The sequence below is a fragment of the Pavona decussata genome, unplaced genomic scaffold (assembly GCF_977016875.1).
Source record: "Pavona decussata unplaced genomic scaffold, jaPavDecu1.1 SCAFFOLD_13, whole genome shotgun sequence".
NCBI lineage: Eukaryota > Metazoa > Cnidaria > Anthozoa > Scleractinia > Agariciidae > Pavona > Pavona decussata.
In genome coordinates, this window is record NW_028145436.1 from 995,715 (window position 1) to 1,013,890 (window position 18,176).

An 18,176-nucleotide genomic window follows, 5' to 3' on the forward strand; every position below is an offset into this window, starting at 1 on the left:
ATGACTCTGGTCCCACGGGAGGCACAAAAAATTAGCCCAAAGTAGGTTTTCTTGCATGCTGATTCCATTTTCAATGTTTTTACTTGCCTCTGACGAAGGCAAAGTCAAATACTCACCCCTATATGGACGGGGAAGCAAAGTGACGATTTTGGTAGGTCGCCATTTTCAATCAGGAATGTTGCCATTCGAAAGAGCGTCCAAAAAAACATGGTTAGGACACATTTTTGTTAGAAATTGGCGACCTAACCAAAAGCGCACTTTCTTGGCGGGCCCACCCTACCCCCCTCAGGGACAATTCTATGACTCTGGTCCCACGGGAGGCACAAAAAATTTGGCCAAAGTAGGTTTTCTTGCATGCTGATTCCATTTTTAATGTTTTTACTTGCCTCTGACGAAGGCAAAGTCAAATACTCACCCCTATATGGACGGGGAAGCAAAGTGACGATTTTGGTAGGTCGCTATTTTCAATCAGGAATGTTGGCATTCGAAAGAGCGTCCAACAAAACATGGTTAGGACACATTTTTGTAAGAAATTGAAGACCTAACCAAAAGCGCACTTTCCTGGCGGGCCTACCCTACCCCCCTCAGGGGCACTTCTATGACTCTGGTCCCACGGGAGGCACAAAAAATTAGCCCAAAGTAGGTTTTCTTGCATGCTGATTCCATTTTCAATGTTTTTACTTGCCTCTGACGAAGGCAAAGTCAAATACTCACCCCTATATGGACGGGGAAGCAAAGTGACGATTTTGGTAGGTCGCCATTTTCAATCAGGAATGTTGCCATTCGAAAGAGCGTCCAAAAAAACATGGTTAGGACACATTTTTGTTAGAAATTGGCGACCTAACCAAAAGCGCACTTTCTTGGCGGGCCCACCCTACCCCCCTCAGGGACAATTCTATGACTCTGGTCCCACGGGAGGCACAAAAAATTTGGCCAAAGTAGGTTTTCTTGCATGCTGATTCCATTTTTAATGTTTTTACTTGCCTCTGACGAAGGCAAAGTCAAATACTCACCCCTATATGGACGGGGAAGCAAAGTGACGATTTTGGTAGGTCGCTATTTTCAATCAGGAATGTTGGCATTCGAAAGAGCGTCCAAAAAAACATGGTTAGGACACATTTTTGTAAGAAATTGAAGACCTAACCAAAAGCGCACTTTCCTGGCGGGCCTACCCTACCCCCCTCAGGGGCACTTCTATGACTCTGGTCCCACGGGAGGCACAAAAAATTAGCCCAAAGTAGGTTTTCTTGCATGCTGATTCCATTTTCAATGTTTTTACTTGCCTCTGACGAAGGCAAAGTCAAATACTCACCCCTATATGGACGGGGAAGCAAAGTGACGATTTTGGTAGGTCGCCATTTTCAATCAGGAATGTTGCCATTCGAAAGAGCGTCCAAAAAAACATGGTTAGGACACATTTTTGTTAGAAATTGGCGACCTAACCAAAAGCGCACTTTCTTGGCGGGCCCACCCTACCCCCCTCAGGGACAATTCTATGACTCTGGTCCCACGGGAGGCACAAAAAATTTGGCCAAAGTAGGTTTTCTTGCATGCTGATTCCATTTTTAATGTTTTTACTTGCCTCTGACGAAGGCAAAGTCAAATACTCACCCCTATATGGACGGGGAAGCAAAGTGACGATTTTGGTAGGTCGCTATTTTCAATCAGGAATGTTGGCATTCGAAAGAGCGTCCAAAAAAACATGGTTAGGACACATTTTTGTAAGAAATTGAAGACCTAACCAAAAGCGCACTTTCCTGGCGGGCCTACCCTACCCCCCTCAGGGGCACTTCTATGACTCTGGTCCCACGGGAGGCACAAAAAATTAGCCCAAAGTAGGTTTTCTTGCATGCTGATTCCATTTTCAATGTTTTTACTTGCCTCTGACGAAGGCAAAGTCAAATACTCACCCCTATATGGACGGGGAAGCAAAGTGACGATTTTGGTAGGTCGCCATTTTCAATCAGGAATGTTGCCATTCGAAAGAGCGTCCAAAAAAACATGGTTAGGACACATTTTTGTTAGAAATTGGCGACCTAACCAAAAGCGCACTTTCTTGGCGGGCCCACCCTACCCCCCTCAGGGACAATTCTATGACTCTGGTCCCACGGGAGGCACAAAAAATTTGGCCAAAGTAGGTTTTCTTGCATGCTGATTCCATTTTTAATGTTTTTACTTGCCTCTGACGAAGGCAAAGTCAAATACTCACCCCTATATGGACGGGGAAGCAAAGTGACGATTTTGGTAGGTCGCTATTTTCAATCAGGAATGTTGGCATTCGAAAGAGCGTCCAAAAAAACATGGTTAGGACACATTTTTGTAAGAAATTGAAGACCTAACCAAAAGCGCACTTTCCTGGCGGGCCTACCCTACCCCCCTCAGGGGCACTTCTATGACTCTGGTCCCACGGGAGGCACAAAAAATTAGCCCAAAGTAGGTTTTCTTGCATGCTGATTCCATTTTCAATGTTTTTACTTGCCTCTGACGAAGGCAAAGTCAAATACTCACCCCTATATGGACGGGGAAGCAAAGTGACGATTTTGGTAGGTCGCCATTTTCAATCAGGAATGTTGCCATTCGAAAGAGCGTCCAAAAAAACATGGTTAGGACACATTTTTGTTAGAAATTGGCGACCTAACCAAAAGCGCACTTTCTTGGCGGGCCCACCCTACCCCCCTCAGGGACAATTCTATGACTCTGGTCCCACGGGAGGCACAAAAAATTTGGCCAAAGTAGGTTTTCTTGCATGCTGATTCCATTTTTAATGTTTTTACTTGCCTCTGACGAAGGCAAAGTCAAATACTCACCCCTATATGGACGGGGAAGCAAAGTGACGATTTTGGTAGGTCGCTATTTTCAATCAGGAATGTTGGCATTCGAAAGAGCGTCCAACAAAACATGGTTAGGACACATTTTTGTAAGAAATTGAAGACCTAACCAAAAGCGCACTTTCCTGGCGGGCCTACCCTACCCCCCTCAGGGGCACTTCTATGACTCTGGTCCCACGGGAGGCACAAAAAATTAGCCCAAAGTAGGTTTTCTTGCATGCTGATTCCATTTTCAATGTTTTTACTTGCCTCTGACGAAGGCAAAGTCAAATACTCACCCCTATATGGACGGGGAAGCAAAGTGACGATTTTGGTAGGTCGCCATTTTCAATCAGGAATGTTGCCATTCGAAAGAGCGTCCAAAAAAACATGGTTAGGACACATTTTTGTTAGAAATTGGCGACCTAACCAAAAGCGCACTTTCTTGGCGGGCCCACCCTACCCCCCTCAGGGACAATTCTATGACTCTGGTCCCACGGGAGGCACAAAAAATTTGGCCAAAGTAGGTTTTCTTGCATGCTGATTCCATTTTTAATGTTTTTACTTGCCTCTGACGAAGGCAAAGTCAAATACTCACCCCTATATGGACGGGGAAGCAAAGTGACGATTTTGGTAGGTCGCTATTTTCAATCAGGAATGTTGGCATTCGAAAGAGCGTCCAAAAAAACATGGTTAGGACACATTTTTGTAAGAAATTGAAGACCTAACCAAAAGCGCACTTTCCTGGCGGGCCTACCCTACCCCCCTCAGGGGCACTTCTATGACTCTGGTCCCACGGGAGGCACAAAAAATTAGCCCAAAGTAGGTTTTCTTGCATGCTGATTCCATTTTCAATGTTTTTACTTGCCTCTGACGAAGGCAAAGTCAAATACTCACCCCTATATGGACGGGGAAGCAAAGTGACGATTTTGGTAGGTCGCCATTTTCAATCAGGAATGTTGCCATTCGAAAGAGCGTCCAAAAAAACATGGTTAGGACACATTTTTGTTAGAAATTGGCGACCTAACCAAAAGCGCACTTTCTTGGCGGGCCCACCCTACCCCCCTCAGGGACAATTCTATGACTCTGGTCCCACGGGAGGCACAAAAAATTTGGCCAAAGTAGGTTTTCTTGCATGCTGATTCCATTTTTAATGTTTTTACTTGCCTCTGACGAAGGCAAAGTCAAATACTCACCCCTATATGGACGGGGAAGCAAAGTGACGATTTTGGTAGGTCGCTATTTTCAATCAGGAATGTTGGCATTCGAAAGAGCGTCCAAAAAAACATGGTTAGGACACATTTTTGTAAGAAATTGAAGACCTAACCAAAAGCGCACTTTCCTGGCGGGCCTACCCTACCCCCCTCAGGGGCACTTCTATGACTCTGGTCCCACGGGAGGCACAAAAAATTAGCCCAAAGTAGGTTTTCTTGCATGCTGATTCCATTTTCAATGTTTTTACTTGCCTCTGACGAAGGCAAAGTCAAATACTCACCCCTATATGGACGGGGAAGCAAAGTGACGATTTTGGTAGGTCGCCATTTTCAATCAGGAATGTTGCCATTCGAAAGAGCGTCCAAAAAAACATGGTTAGGACACATTTTTGTTAGAAATTGGCGACCTAACCAAAAGCGCACTTTCTTGGCGGGCCCACCCTACCCCCCTCAGGGACAATTCTATGACTCTGGTCCCACGGGAGGCACAAAAAATTTGGCCAAAGTAGGTTTTCTTGCATGCTGATTCCATTTTTAATGTTTTTACTTGCCTCTGACGAAGGCAAAGTCAAATACTCACCCCTATATGGACGGGGAAGCAAAGTGACGATTTTGGTAGGTCGCTATTTTCAATCAGGAATGTTGGCATTCGAAAGAGCGTCCAACAAAACATGGTTAGGACACATTTTTGTAAGAAATTGAAGACCTAACCAAAAGCGCACTTTCCTGGCGGGCCTACCCTACCCCCCTCAGGGGCACTTCTATGACTCTGGTCCCACGGGAGGCACAAAAAATTAGCCCAAAGTAGGTTTTCTTGCATGCTGATTCCATTTTCAATGTTTTTACTTGCCTCTGACGAAGGCAAAGTCAAATACTCACCCCTATATGGACGGGGAAGCAAAGTGACGATTTTGGTAGGTCGCCATTTTCAATCAGGAATGTTGCCATTCGAAAGAGCGTCCAAAAAAACATGGTTAGGACACATTTTTGTTAGAAATTGGCGACCTAACCAAAAGCGCACTTTCTTGGCGGGCCCACCCTACCCCCCTCAGGGACAATTCTATGACTCTGGTCCCACGGGAGGCACAAAAAATTTGGCCAAAGTAGGTTTTCTTGCATGCTGATTCCATTTTTAATGTTTTTACTTGCCTCTGACGAAGGCAAAGTCAAATACTCACCCCTATATGGACGGGGAAGCAAAGTGACGATTTTGGTAGGTCGCTATTTTCAATCAGGAATGTTGGCATTCGAAAGAGCGTCCAAAAAAACATGGTTAGGACACATTTTTGTAAGAAATTGAAGACCTAACCAAAAGCGCACTTTCCTGGCGGGCCTACCCTACCCCCCTCAGGGGCACTTCTATGACTCTGGTCCCACGGGAGGCACAAAAAATTAGCCCAAAGTAGGTTTTCTTGCATGCTGATTCCATTTTCAATGTTTTTACTTGCCTCTGACGAAGGCAAAGTCAAATACTCACCCCTATATGGACGGGGAAGCAAAGTGACGATTTTGGTAGGTCGCCATTTTCAATCAGGAATGTTGCCATTCGAAAGAGCGTCCAAAAAAACATGGTTAGGACACATTTTTGTTAGAAATTGGCGACCTAACCAAAAGCGCACTTTCTTGGCGGGCCCACCCTACCCCCCTCAGGGACAATTCTATGACTCTGGTCCCACGGGAGGCACAAAAAATTTGGCCAAAGTAGGTTTTCTTGCATGCTGATTCCATTTTTAATGTTTTTACTTGCCTCTGACGAAGGCAAAGTCAAATACTCACCCCTATATGGACGGGGAAGCAAAGTGACGATTTTGGTAGGTCGCTATTTTCAATCAGGAATGTTGGCATTCGAAAGAGCGTCCAAAAAAACATGGTTAGGACACATTTTTGTAAGAAATTGAAGACCTAACCAAAAGCGCACTTTCCTGGCGGGCCTACCCTACCCCCCTCAGGGGCACTTCTATGACTCTGGTCCCACGGGAGGCACAAAAAATTAGCCCAAAGTAGGTTTTCTTGCATGCTGATTCCATTTTCAATGTTTTTACTTGCCTCTGACGAAGGCAAAGTCAAATACTCACCCCTATATGGACGGGGAAGCAAAGTGACGATTTTGGTAGGTCGCTATTTTCAATCAGGAATGTTGGCATTCGAAAGAGCGTCCAAAAAAACATGGTTAGGACACATTTTTGTAAGAAATTGAAGACCTAACCAAAAGCGCACTTTCCTGGCGGGCCTACCCTACCCCCCTCAGGGGCACTTCTATGACTCTGGTCCCACGGGAGGCACAAAAAATTAGCCCAAAGTAGGTTTTCTTGCATGCTGATTCCATTTTCAATGTTTTTACTTGCCTCTGACGAAGGCAAAGTCAAATACTCACCCCTATATGGACGGGGAAGCAAAGTGACGATTTTGGTAGGTCGCCATTTTCAATCAGGAATGTTGCCATTCGAAAGAGCGTCCAAAAAAACATGGTTAGGACACATTTTTGTTAGAAATTGGCGACCTAACCAAAAGCGCACTTTCTTGGCGGGCCCACCCTACCCCCCTCAGGGACAATTCTATGACTCTGGTCCCACGGGAGGCACAAAAAATTTGGCCAAAGTAGGTTTTCTTGCATGCTGATTCCATTTTTAATGTTTTTACTTGCCTCTGACGAAGGCAAAGTCAAATACTCACCCCTATATGGACGGGGAAGCAAAGTGACGATTTTGGTAGGTCGCCATTTTCAATCAGGAATGTTGCCATTCGAAAGAGCGTCCAAAAAAACATGGTTAGGACACATTTTTGTTAGAAATTGGCGACCTAACCAAAAGCGCACTTTCTTGGCGGGCCCACCCTACCCCCCTCAGGGACAATTCTATGACTCTGGTCCCACGGGAGGCACAAAAAATTTGGCCAAAGTAGGTTTTCTTGCATGCTGATTCCATTTTTAATGTTTTTACTTGCCTCTGACGAAGGCAAAGTCAAATACTCACCCCTATATGGACGGGGAAGCAAAGTGACGATTTTGGTAGGTCGCTATTTTCAATCAGGAATGTTGGCATTCGAAAGAGCGTCCAAAAAAACATGGTTAGGACACATTTTTGTAAGAAATTGAAGACCTAACCAAAAGCGCACTTTCCTGGCGGGCCTACCCTACCCCCCTCAGGGGCACTTCTATGACTCTGGTCCCACGGGAGGCACAAAAAATTAGCCCAAAGTAGGTTTTCTTGCATGCTGATTCCATTTTCAATGTTTTTACTTGCCTCTGACGAAGGCAAAGTCAAATACTCACCCCTATATGGACGGGGAAGCAAAGTGACGATTTTGGTAGGTCGCCATTTTCAATCAGGAATGTTGCCATTCGAAAGAGCGTCCAAAAAAACATGGTTAGGACACATTTTTGTTAGAAATTGGCGACCTAACCAAAAGCGCACTTTCTTGGCGGGCCCACCCTACCCCCCTCAGGGACAATTCTATGACTCTGGTCCCACGGGAGGCACAAAAAATTTGGCCAAAGTAGGTTTTCTTGCATGCTGATTCCATTTTTAATGTTTTTACTTGCCTCTGACGAAGGCAAAGTCAAATACTCACCCCTATATGGACGGGGAAGCAAAGTGACGATTTTGGTAGGTCGCTATTTTCAATCAGGAATGTTGGCATTCGAAAGAGCGTCCAACAAAACATGGTTAGGACACATTTTTGTAAGAAATTGAAGACCTAACCAAAAGCGCACTTTCCTGGCGGGCCTACCCTACCCCCCTCAGGGGCACTTCTATGACTCTGGTCCCACGGGAGGCACAAAAAATTAGCCCAAAGTAGGTTTTCTTGCATGCTGATTCCATTTTCAATGTTTTTACTTGCCTCTGACGAAGGCAAAGTCAAATACTCACCCCTATATGGACGGGGAAGCAAAGTGACGATTTTGGTAGGTCGCCATTTTCAATCAGGAATGTTGCCATTCGAAAGAGCGTCCAAAAAAACATGGTTAGGACACATTTTTGTTAGAAATTGGCGACCTAACCAAAAGCGCACTTTCTTGGCGGGCCCACCCTACCCCCCTCAGGGACAATTCTATGACTCTGGTCCCACGGGAGGCACAAAAAATTTGGCCAAAGTAGGTTTTCTTGCATGCTGATTCCATTTTTAATGTTTTTACTTGCCTCTGACGAAGGCAAAGTCAAATACTCACCCCTATATGGACGGGGAAGCAAAGTGACGATTTTGGTAGGTCGCTATTTTCAATCAGGAATGTTGGCATTCGAAAGAGCGTCCAAAAAAACATGGTTAGGACACATTTTTGTAAGAAATTGAAGACCTAACCAAAAGCGCACTTTCCTGGCGGGCCTACCCTACCCCCCTCAGGGGCACTTCTATGACTCTGGTCCCACGGGAGGCACAAAAAATTAGCCCAAAGTAGGTTTTCTTGCATGCTGATTCCATTTTCAATGTTTTTACTTGCCTCTGACGAAGGCAAAGTCAAACACTCACCCCTATATGGACGGGGAAGCAAAGTGACGATTTTGGTAGGTCGCCATTTTCAATCAGGAATGTTGCCATTCGAAAGAGCGTCCAAAAAAACATGGTTAGGACACATTTTTGTTAGAAATTGGCGACCTAACCAAAAGCGCACTTTCTTGGCGGGCCCACCCTACCCCCCTCAGGGACAATTCTATGACTCTGGTCCCACGGGAGGCACAAAAAATTTGGCCAAAGTAGGTTTTCTTGCATGCTGATTCCATTTTTAATGTTTTTACTTGCCTCTGACGAAGGCAAAGTCAAATACTCACCCCTATATGGACGGGGAAGCAAAGTGACGATTTTGTTAGGTCGCTATTTTCAATCAGGAATGTTGGCATTCGAAAGAGCGTCCAAAAAAACATGGTTAGGACATATTTTTGTAAGAAATTGAAGACCTAACCAAAAGCGCACTTTCCTGGCGGGCCTACCCTACCCCCCTCAGGGGCACTTCTATGACTCTGGTCCCACGGGAGGCACAAAAAATTAGCCCAAAGTAGGTTTTCTTGCATGCTGATTCCATTTTCAATGTTTTTACTTGCCTCTGACGAAGGCAAAGTCAAATACTCACCCCTATATGGACGGGGAAGCAAAGTGACGATTTTGGTAGGTCGCCATTTTCAATCAGGAATGTTGCCATTCGAAAGAGCGTCCAAAAAAACATGGTTAGGACACATTTTTGTTAGAAATTGGCGACCTAACCAAAAGCGCACTTTCTTGGCGGGCCCACCCTACCCCCCTCAGGGACAATTCTATGACTCTGGTCCCACGGGAGGCACAAAAAATTTGGCCAAAGTAGGTTTTCTTGCATGCTGATTCCATTTTTAATGTTTTTACTTGCCTCTGACGAAGGCAAAGTCAAATACTCACCCCTATATGGACGGGGAAGCAAAGTGACGATTTTGGTAGGTCGCTATTTTCAATCAGGAATGTTGGCATTCGAAAGAGCGTCCAACAAAACATGGTTAGGACACATTTTTGTAAGAAATTGAAGACCTAACCAAAAGCGCACTTTCCTGGCGGGCCTACCCTACCCCCCTCAGGGGCACTTCTATGACTCTGGTCCCACGGGAGGCACAAAAAATTAGCCCAAAGTAGGTTTTCTTGCATGCTGATTCCATTTTCAATGTTTTTACTTGCCTCTGACGAAGGCAAAGTCAAATACTCACCCCTATATGGACGGGGAAGCAAAGTGACGATTTTGGTAGGTCGCCATTTTCAATCAGGAATGTTGCCATTCGAAAGAGCGTCCAAAAAAACATGGTTAGGACACATTTTTGTTAGAAATTGGCGACCTAACCAAAAGCGCACTTTCTTGGCGGGCCCACCCTACCCCCCTCAGGGACAATTCTATGACTCTGGTCCCACGGGAGGCACAAAAAATTTGGCCAAAGTAGGTTTTCTTGCATGCTGATTCCATTTTTAATGTTTTTACTTGCCTCTGACGAAGGCAAAGTCAAATACTCACCCCTATATGGACGGGGAAGCAAAGTGACGATTTTGGTAGGTCGCTATTTTCAATCAGGAATGTTGGCATTCGAAAGAGCGTCCAACAAAACATGGTTAGGACACATTTTTGTAAGAAATTGAAGACCTAACCAAAAGCGCACTTTCCTGGCGGGCCTACCCTACCCCCCTCAGGGGCACTTCTATGACTCTGGTCCCACGGGAGGCACAAAAAATTAGCCCAAAGTAGGTTTTCTTGCATGCTGATTCCATTTTCAATGTTTTTACTTGCCTCTGACGAAGGCAAAGTCAAATACTCACCCCTATATGGACGGGGAAGCAAAGTGACGATTTTGGTAGGTCGCCATTTTCAATCAGGAATGTTGCCATTCGAAAGAGCGTCCAAAAAAACATGGTTAGGACACATTTTTGTTAGAAATTGGCGACCTAACCAAAAGCGCACTTTCTTGGCGGGCCCACCCTACCCCCCTCAGGGACAATTCTATGACTCTGGTCCCACGGGAGGCACAAAAAATTTGGCCAAAGTAGGTTTTCTTGCATGCTGATTCCATTTTTAATGTTTTTACTTGCCTCTGACGAAGGCAAAGTCAAATACTCACCCCTATATGGACGGGGAAGCAAAGTGACGATTTTGGTAGGTCGCTATTTTCAATCAGGAATGTTGGCATTCGAAAGAGCGTCCAAAAAAACATGGTTAGGACACATTTTTGTAAGAAATTGAAGACCTAACCAAAAGCGCACTTTCCTGGCGGGCCTACCCTACCCCCCTCAGGGGCACTTCTATGACTCTGGTCCCACGGGAGGCACAAAAAATTAGCCCAAAGTAGGTTTTCTTGCATGCTGATTCCATTTTCAATGTTTTTACTTGCCTCTGACGAAGGCAAAGTCAAATACTCACCCCTATATGGACGGGGAAGCAAAGTGACGATTTTGGTAGGTCGCCATTTTCAATCAGGAATGTTGCCATTCGAAAGAGCGTCCAAAAAAACATGGTTAGGACACATTTTTGTTAGAAATTGGCGACCTAACCAAAAGCGCACTTTCTTGGCGGGCCCACCCTACCCCCCTCAGGGACAATTCTATGACTCTGGTCCCACGGGAGGCACAAAAAATTTGGCCAAAGTAGGTTTTCTTGCATGCTGATTCCATTTTTAATGTTTTTACTTGCCTCTGACGAAGGCAAAGTCAAATACTCACCCCTATATGGACGGGGAAGCAAAGTGACGATTTTGGTAGGTCGCTATTTTCAATCAGGAATGTTGGCATTCGAAAGAGCGTCCAAAAAAACATGGTTAGGACACATTTTTGTAAGAAATTGAAGACCTAACCAAAAGCGCACTTTCCTGGCGGGCCTACCCTACCCCCCTCAGGGGCACTTCTATGACTCTGGTCCCACGGGAGGCACAAAAAATTAGCCCAAAGTAGGTTTTCTTGCATGCTGATTCCATTTTCAATGTTTTTACTTGCCTCTGACGAAGGCAAAGTCAAATACTCACCCCTATATGGACGGGGAAGCAAAGTGACGATTTTGGTAGGTCGCCATTTTCAATCAGGAATGTTGCCATTCGAAAGAGCGTCCAAAAAAACATGGTTAGGACACATTTTTGTTAGAAATTGGCGACCTAACCAAAAGCGCACTTTCTTGGCGGGCCCACCCTACCCCCCTCAGGGACAATTCTATGACTCTGGTCCCACGGGAGGCACAAAAAATTTGGCCAAAGTAGGTTTTCTTGCATGCTGATTCCATTTTTAATGTTTTTACTTGCCTCTGACGAAGGCAAAGTCAAATACTCACCCCTATATGGACGGGGAAGCAAAGTGACGATTTTGGTAGGTCGCTATTTTCAATCAGGAATGTTGGCATTCGAAAGAGCGTCCAAAAAAACATGGTTAGGACACATTTTTGTAAGAAATTGAAGACCTAACCAAAAGCGCACTTTCCTGGCGGGCCTACCCTACCCCCCTCAGGGGCACTTCTATGACTCTGGTCCCACGGGAGGCACAAAAAATTAGCCCAAAGTAGGTTTTCTTGCATGCTGATTCCATTTTCAATGTTTTTACTTGCCTCTGACGAAGGCAAAGTCAAATACTCACCCCTATATGGACGGGGAAGCAAAGTGACGATTTTGGTAGGTCGCCATTTTCAATCAGGAATGTTGCCATTCGAAAGAGCGTCCAAAAAAACATGGTTAGGACACATTTTTGTTAGAAATTGGCGACCTAACCAAAAGCGCACTTTCTTGGCGGGCCCACCCTACCCCCCTCAGGGACAATTCTATGACTCTGGTCCCACGGGAGGCACAAAAAATTTGGCCAAAGTAGGTTTTCTTGCATGCTGATTCCATTTTTAATGTTTTTACTTGCCTCTGACGAAGGCAAAGTCAAATACTCACCCCTATATGGACGGGGAAGCAAAGTGACGATTTTGGTAGGTCGCTATTTTCAATCAGGAATGTTGGCATTCGAAAGAGCGTCCAAAAAAACATGGTTAGGACACATTTTTGTAAGAAATTGAAGACCTAACCAAAAGCGCACTTTCCTGGCGGGCCTACCCTACCCCCCTCAGGGGCACTTCTATGACTCTGGTCCCACGGGAGGCACAAAAAATTAGCCCAAAGTAGGTTTTCTTGCATGCTGATTCCATTTTCAATGTTTTTACTTGCCTCTGACGAAGGCAAAGTCAAATACTCACCCCTATATGGACGGGGAAGCAAAGTGACGATTTTGGTAGGTCGCCATTTTCAATCAGGAATGTTGCCATTCGAAAGAGCGTCCAAAAAAACATGGTTAGGACACATTTTTGTTAGAAATTGGCGACCTAACCAAAAGCGCACTTTCTTGGCGGGCCCACCCTACCCCCCTCAGGGACAATTCTATGACTCTGGTCCCACGGGAGGCACAAAAAATTTGGCCAAAGTAGGTTTTCTTGCATGCTGATTCCATTTTTAATGTTTTTACTTGCCTCTGACGAAGGCAAAGTCAAATACTCACCCCTATATGGACGGGGAAGCAAAGTGACGATTTTGGTAGGTCGCTATTTTCAATCAGGAATGTTGGCATTCGAAAGAGCGTCCAAAAAAACATGGTTAGGACACATTTTTGTAAGAAATTGAAGACCTAACCAAAAGCGCACTTTCCTGGCGGGCCTACCCTACCCCCCTCAGGGGCACTTCTATGACTCTGGTCCCACGGGAGGCACAAAAAATTAGCCCAAAGTAGGTTTTCTTGCATGCTGATTCCATTTTCAATGTTTTTACTTGCCTCTGACGAAGGCAAAGTCAAATACTCACCCCTATATGGACGGGGAAGCAAAGTGACGATTTTGGTAGGTCGCCATTTTCAATCAGGAATGTTGCCATTCGAAAGAGCGTCCAAAAAAACATGGTTAGGACACATTTTTGTTAGAAATTGGCGACCTAACCAAAAGCGCACTTTCTTGGCGGGCCCACCCTACCCCCCTCAGGGACAATTCTATGACTCTGGTCCCACGGGAGGCACAAAAAATTTGGCCAAAGTAGGTTTTCTTGCATGCTGATTCCATTTTTAATGTTTTTACTTGCCTCTGACGAAGGCAAAGTCAAATACTCACCCCTATATGGACGGGGAAGCAAAGTGACGATTTTGGTAGGTCGCTATTTTCAATCAGGAATGTTGGCATTCGAAAGAGCGTCCAACAAAACATGGTTAGGACACATTTTTGTAAGAAATTGAAGACCTAACCAAAAGCGCACTTTCCTGGCGGGCCTACCCTACCCCCCTCAGGGGCACTTCTATGACTCTGGTCCCACGGGAGGCACAAAAAATTAGCCCAAAGTAGGTTTTCTTGCATGCTGATTCCATTTTCAATGTTTTTACTTGCCTCTGACGAAGGCAAAGTCAAATACTCACCCCTATATGGACGGGGAAGCAAAGTGACGATTTTGGTAGGTCGCCATTTTCAATCAGGAATGTTGCCATTCGAAAGAGCGTCCAAAAAAACATGGTTAGGACACATTTTTGTTAGAAATTGGCGACCTAACCAAAAGCGCACTTTCTTGGCGGGCCCACCCTACCCCCCTCAGGGACAATTCTATGACTCTGGTCCCACGGGAGGCACAAAAAATTTGGCCAAAGTAGGTTTTCTTGCATGCTGATTCCATTTTTAATGTTTTTACTTGCCTCTGACGAAGGCAAAGTCAAATACTCACCCCTATATGGACGGGGAAGCAAAGTGACGATTTTGGTAGGTCGCTATTTTCAATCAGGAATGTTGGCATTCGAAAGAGCGTCCAACAAAACATGGTTAGGACACATTTTTGTAAGAAATTGAAGACCTAACCAAAAGCGCACTTTCCTGGCGGGCCTACCCTACCCCCCTCAGGGGCACTTCTATGACTCTGGTCCCACGGGAGGCACAAAAAATTAGCCCAAAGTAGGTTTTCTTGCATGCTGATTCCATTTTCAATGTTTTTACTTGCCTCTGACGAAGGCAAAGTCAAATACTCACCCCTATATGGACGGGGAAGCAAAGTGACGATTTTGGTAGGTCGCCATTTTCAATCAGGAATGTTGCCATTCGAAAGAGCGTCCAAAAAAACATGGTTAGGACACATTTTTGTTAGAAATTGGCGACCTAACCAAAAGCGCACTTTCTTGGCGGGCCCACCCTACCCCCCTCAGGGACAATTCTATGACTCTGGTCCCACGGGAGGCACAAAAAATTTGGCCAAAGTAGGTTTTCTTGCATGCTGATTCCATTTTTAATGTTTTTACTTGCCTCTGACGAAGGCAAAGTCAAATACTCACCCCTATATGGACGGGGAAGCAAAGTGACGATTTTGGTAGGTCGCTATTTTCAATCAGGAATGTTGGCATTCGAAAGAGCGTCCAAAAAAACATGGTTAGGACACATTTTTGTAAGAAATTGAAGACCTAACCAAAAGCGCACTTTCCTGGCGGGCCTACCCTACCCCCCTCAGGGGCACTTCTATGACTCTGGTCCCACGGGAGGCACAAAAAATTAGCCCAAAGTAGGTTTTCTTGCATGCTGATTCCATTTTCAATGTTTTTACTTGCCTCTGACGAAGGCAAAGTCAAATACTCACCCCTATATGGACGGGGAAGCAAAGTGACGATTTTGGTAGGTCGCCATTTTCAATCAGGAATGTTGCCATTCGAAAGAGCGTCCAAAAAAACATGGTTAGGACACATTTTTGTTAGAAATTGGCGACCTAACCAAAAGCGCACTTTCTTGGCGGGCCCACCCTACCCCCCTCAGGGACAATTCTATGACTCTGGTCCCACGGGAGGCACAAAAAATTTGGCCAAAGTAGGTTTTCTTGCATGCTGATTCCATTTTTAATGTTTTTACTTGCCTCTGACGAAGGCAAAGTCAAATACTCACCCCTATATGGACGGGGAAGCAAAGTGACGATTTTGGTAGGTCGCTATTTTCAATCAGGAATGTTGGCATTCGAAAGAGCGTCCAAAAAAACATGGTTAGGACACATTTTTGTTAGAAATTGGCGACCTAACCAAAAGCGCACTTTCTTGGCGGGCCCACCCTACCCCCCTCAGGGACAATTCTATGACTCTGGTCCCACGGGAGGCACAAAAAATTTGGCCAAAGTAGGTTTTCTTGCATGCTGATTCCATTTTTAATGTTTTTGCTTGCCTCTGACGAAGGCAAAGTCAAATACTCACCCCTATATGGACGGGGAAGCAAAGTGACGATTTTGGTAGGTCGCTATTTTCAATCAGGAATGTTGGCATTCGAAAGAGCGTCCAAAAAAACATGGTTAGGACACATTTTTGTAAGAAATTGAAGACCTAACCAAAAGCGCACTTTCCTGGCGGGCCTACCCTACCCCCCTCAGGGGCACTTCTATGACTCTGGTCCCACGGGAGGCACAAAAAATTAGCCCAAAGTAGGTTTTCTTGCATGCTGATTCCATTTTCAATGTTTTTACTTGCCTCTGACGAAGGCAAAGTCAAATACTCACCCCTATATGGACGGGGAAGCAAAGTGACGATTTTGGTAGGTCGCCATTTTCAATCAGGAATGTTGCCATTCGAAAGAGCGTCCAAAAAAACATGGTTAGGACACATTTTTGTTAGAAATTGGCGACCTAACCAAAAGCGCACTTTCTTGGCGGGCCCACCCTACCCCCCTCAGGGACAATTCTATGACTCTGGTCCCACGGGAGGCACAAAAAATTTGGCCAAAGTAGGTTTTCTTGCATGCTGATTCCATTTTTAATGTTTTTACTTGCCTCTGACGAAGGCAAAGTCAAATACTCACCCCTATATGGACGGGGAAGCAAAGTGACGATTTTGGTAGGTCGCTATTTTCAATCAGGAATGTTGGCATTCGAAAGAGCGTCCAAAAAAACATGGTTAGGACACATTTTTGTAAGAAATTGAAGACCTAACCAAAAGCGCACTTTCCTGGCGGGCCTACCCTACCCCCCTCAGGGGCACTTCTATGACTCTGGTCCCACGGGAGGCACAAAAAATTAGCCCAAAGTAGGTTTTCTTGCATGCTGATTCCATTTTCAATGTTTTTACTTGCCTCTGACGAAGGCAAAGTCAAATACTCACCCCTATATGGACGGGGAAGCAAAGTGACGATTTTGGTAGGTCGCCATTTTCAATCAGGAATGTTGCCATTCGAAAGAGCGTCCAAAAAAACATGGTTAGGACACATTTTTGTTAGAAATTGGCGACCTAACCAAAAGCGCACTTTCTTGGCGGGCCCACCCTACCCCCCTCAGGGACAATTCTATGACTCTGGTCCCACGGGAGGCACAAAAAATTTGGCCAAAGTAGGTTTTCTTGCATGCTGATTCCATTTTTAATGTTTTTACTTGCCTCTGACGAAGGCAAAGTCAAATACTCACCCCTATATGGACGGGGAAGCAAAGTGACGATTTTGGTAGGTCGCTATTTTCAATCAGGAATGTTGGCATTCGAAAGAGCGTCCAAAAAAACATGGTTAGGACACATTTTTGTTAGAAATTGGCGACCTAACCAAAAGCGCACTTTCTTGGCGGGCCCACCCTACCCCCCTCAGGGACAATTCTATGACTCTGGTCCCACGGGAGGCACAAAAAATTTGGCCAAAGTAGGTTTTCTTGCATGCTGATTCCATTTTTAATGTTTTTGCTTGCCTCTGACGAAGGCAAAGTCAAATACTCACCCCTATATGGACGGGGAAGCAAAGTGACGATTTTGGTAGGTCGCTATTTTCAATCAGGAATGTTGGCATTCGAAAGAGCGTCCAAAAAAACATGGTTAGGACACATTTTTGTAAGAAATTGAAGACCTAACCAAAAGCGCACTTTCCTGGCGGGCCTACCCTACCCCCCTCAGGGGCACTTCTATGACTCTGGTCCCACGGGAGGCACAAAAAATTAGCCCAAAGTAGGTTTTCTTGCATGCTGATTCCATTTTCAATGTTTTTACTTGCCTCTGACGAAGGCAAAGTCAAATACTCACCCCTATATGGACGGGGAAGCAAAGTGACGATTTTGGTAGGTCGCCATTTTCAATCAGGAATGTTGCCATTCGAAAGAGCGTCCAAAAAAACATGGTTAGGACACATTTTTGTTAGAAATTGGCGACCTAACCAAAAGCGCACTTTCTTGGCGGGCCCACCCTACCCCCCTCAGGGACAATTCTATGACTCTGGTCCCACGGGAGGCACAAAAAATTTGGCCAAAGTAGGTTTTCTTGCATGCTGATTCCATTTTTAATGTTTTTACTTGCCTCTGACGAAGGCAAAGTCAAATACTCACCCCTATATGGACGGGGAAGCAAAGTGACGATTTTGGTAGGTCGCTATTTTCAATCAGGAATGTTGGCATTCGAAAGAGCGTCCAAAAAAACATGGTTAGGACACATTTTTGTAAGAAATTGAAGACCTAACCAAAAGCGCACTTTCCTGGCGGGCCTACCCTACCCCCCTCAGGGGCACTTCTATGACTCTGGTCCCACGGGAGGCACAAAAAATTAGCCCAAAGTAGGTTTTCTTGCATGCTGATTCCATTTTCAATGTTTTTACTTGCCTCTGACGAAGGCAAAGTCAAATACTCACCCCTATATGGACGGGGAAGCAAAGTGACGATTTTGGTAGGTCGCCATTTTCAATCAGGAATGTTGCCATTCGAAAGAGCGTCCAAAAAAACATGGTTAGGACACATTTTTGTTAGAAATT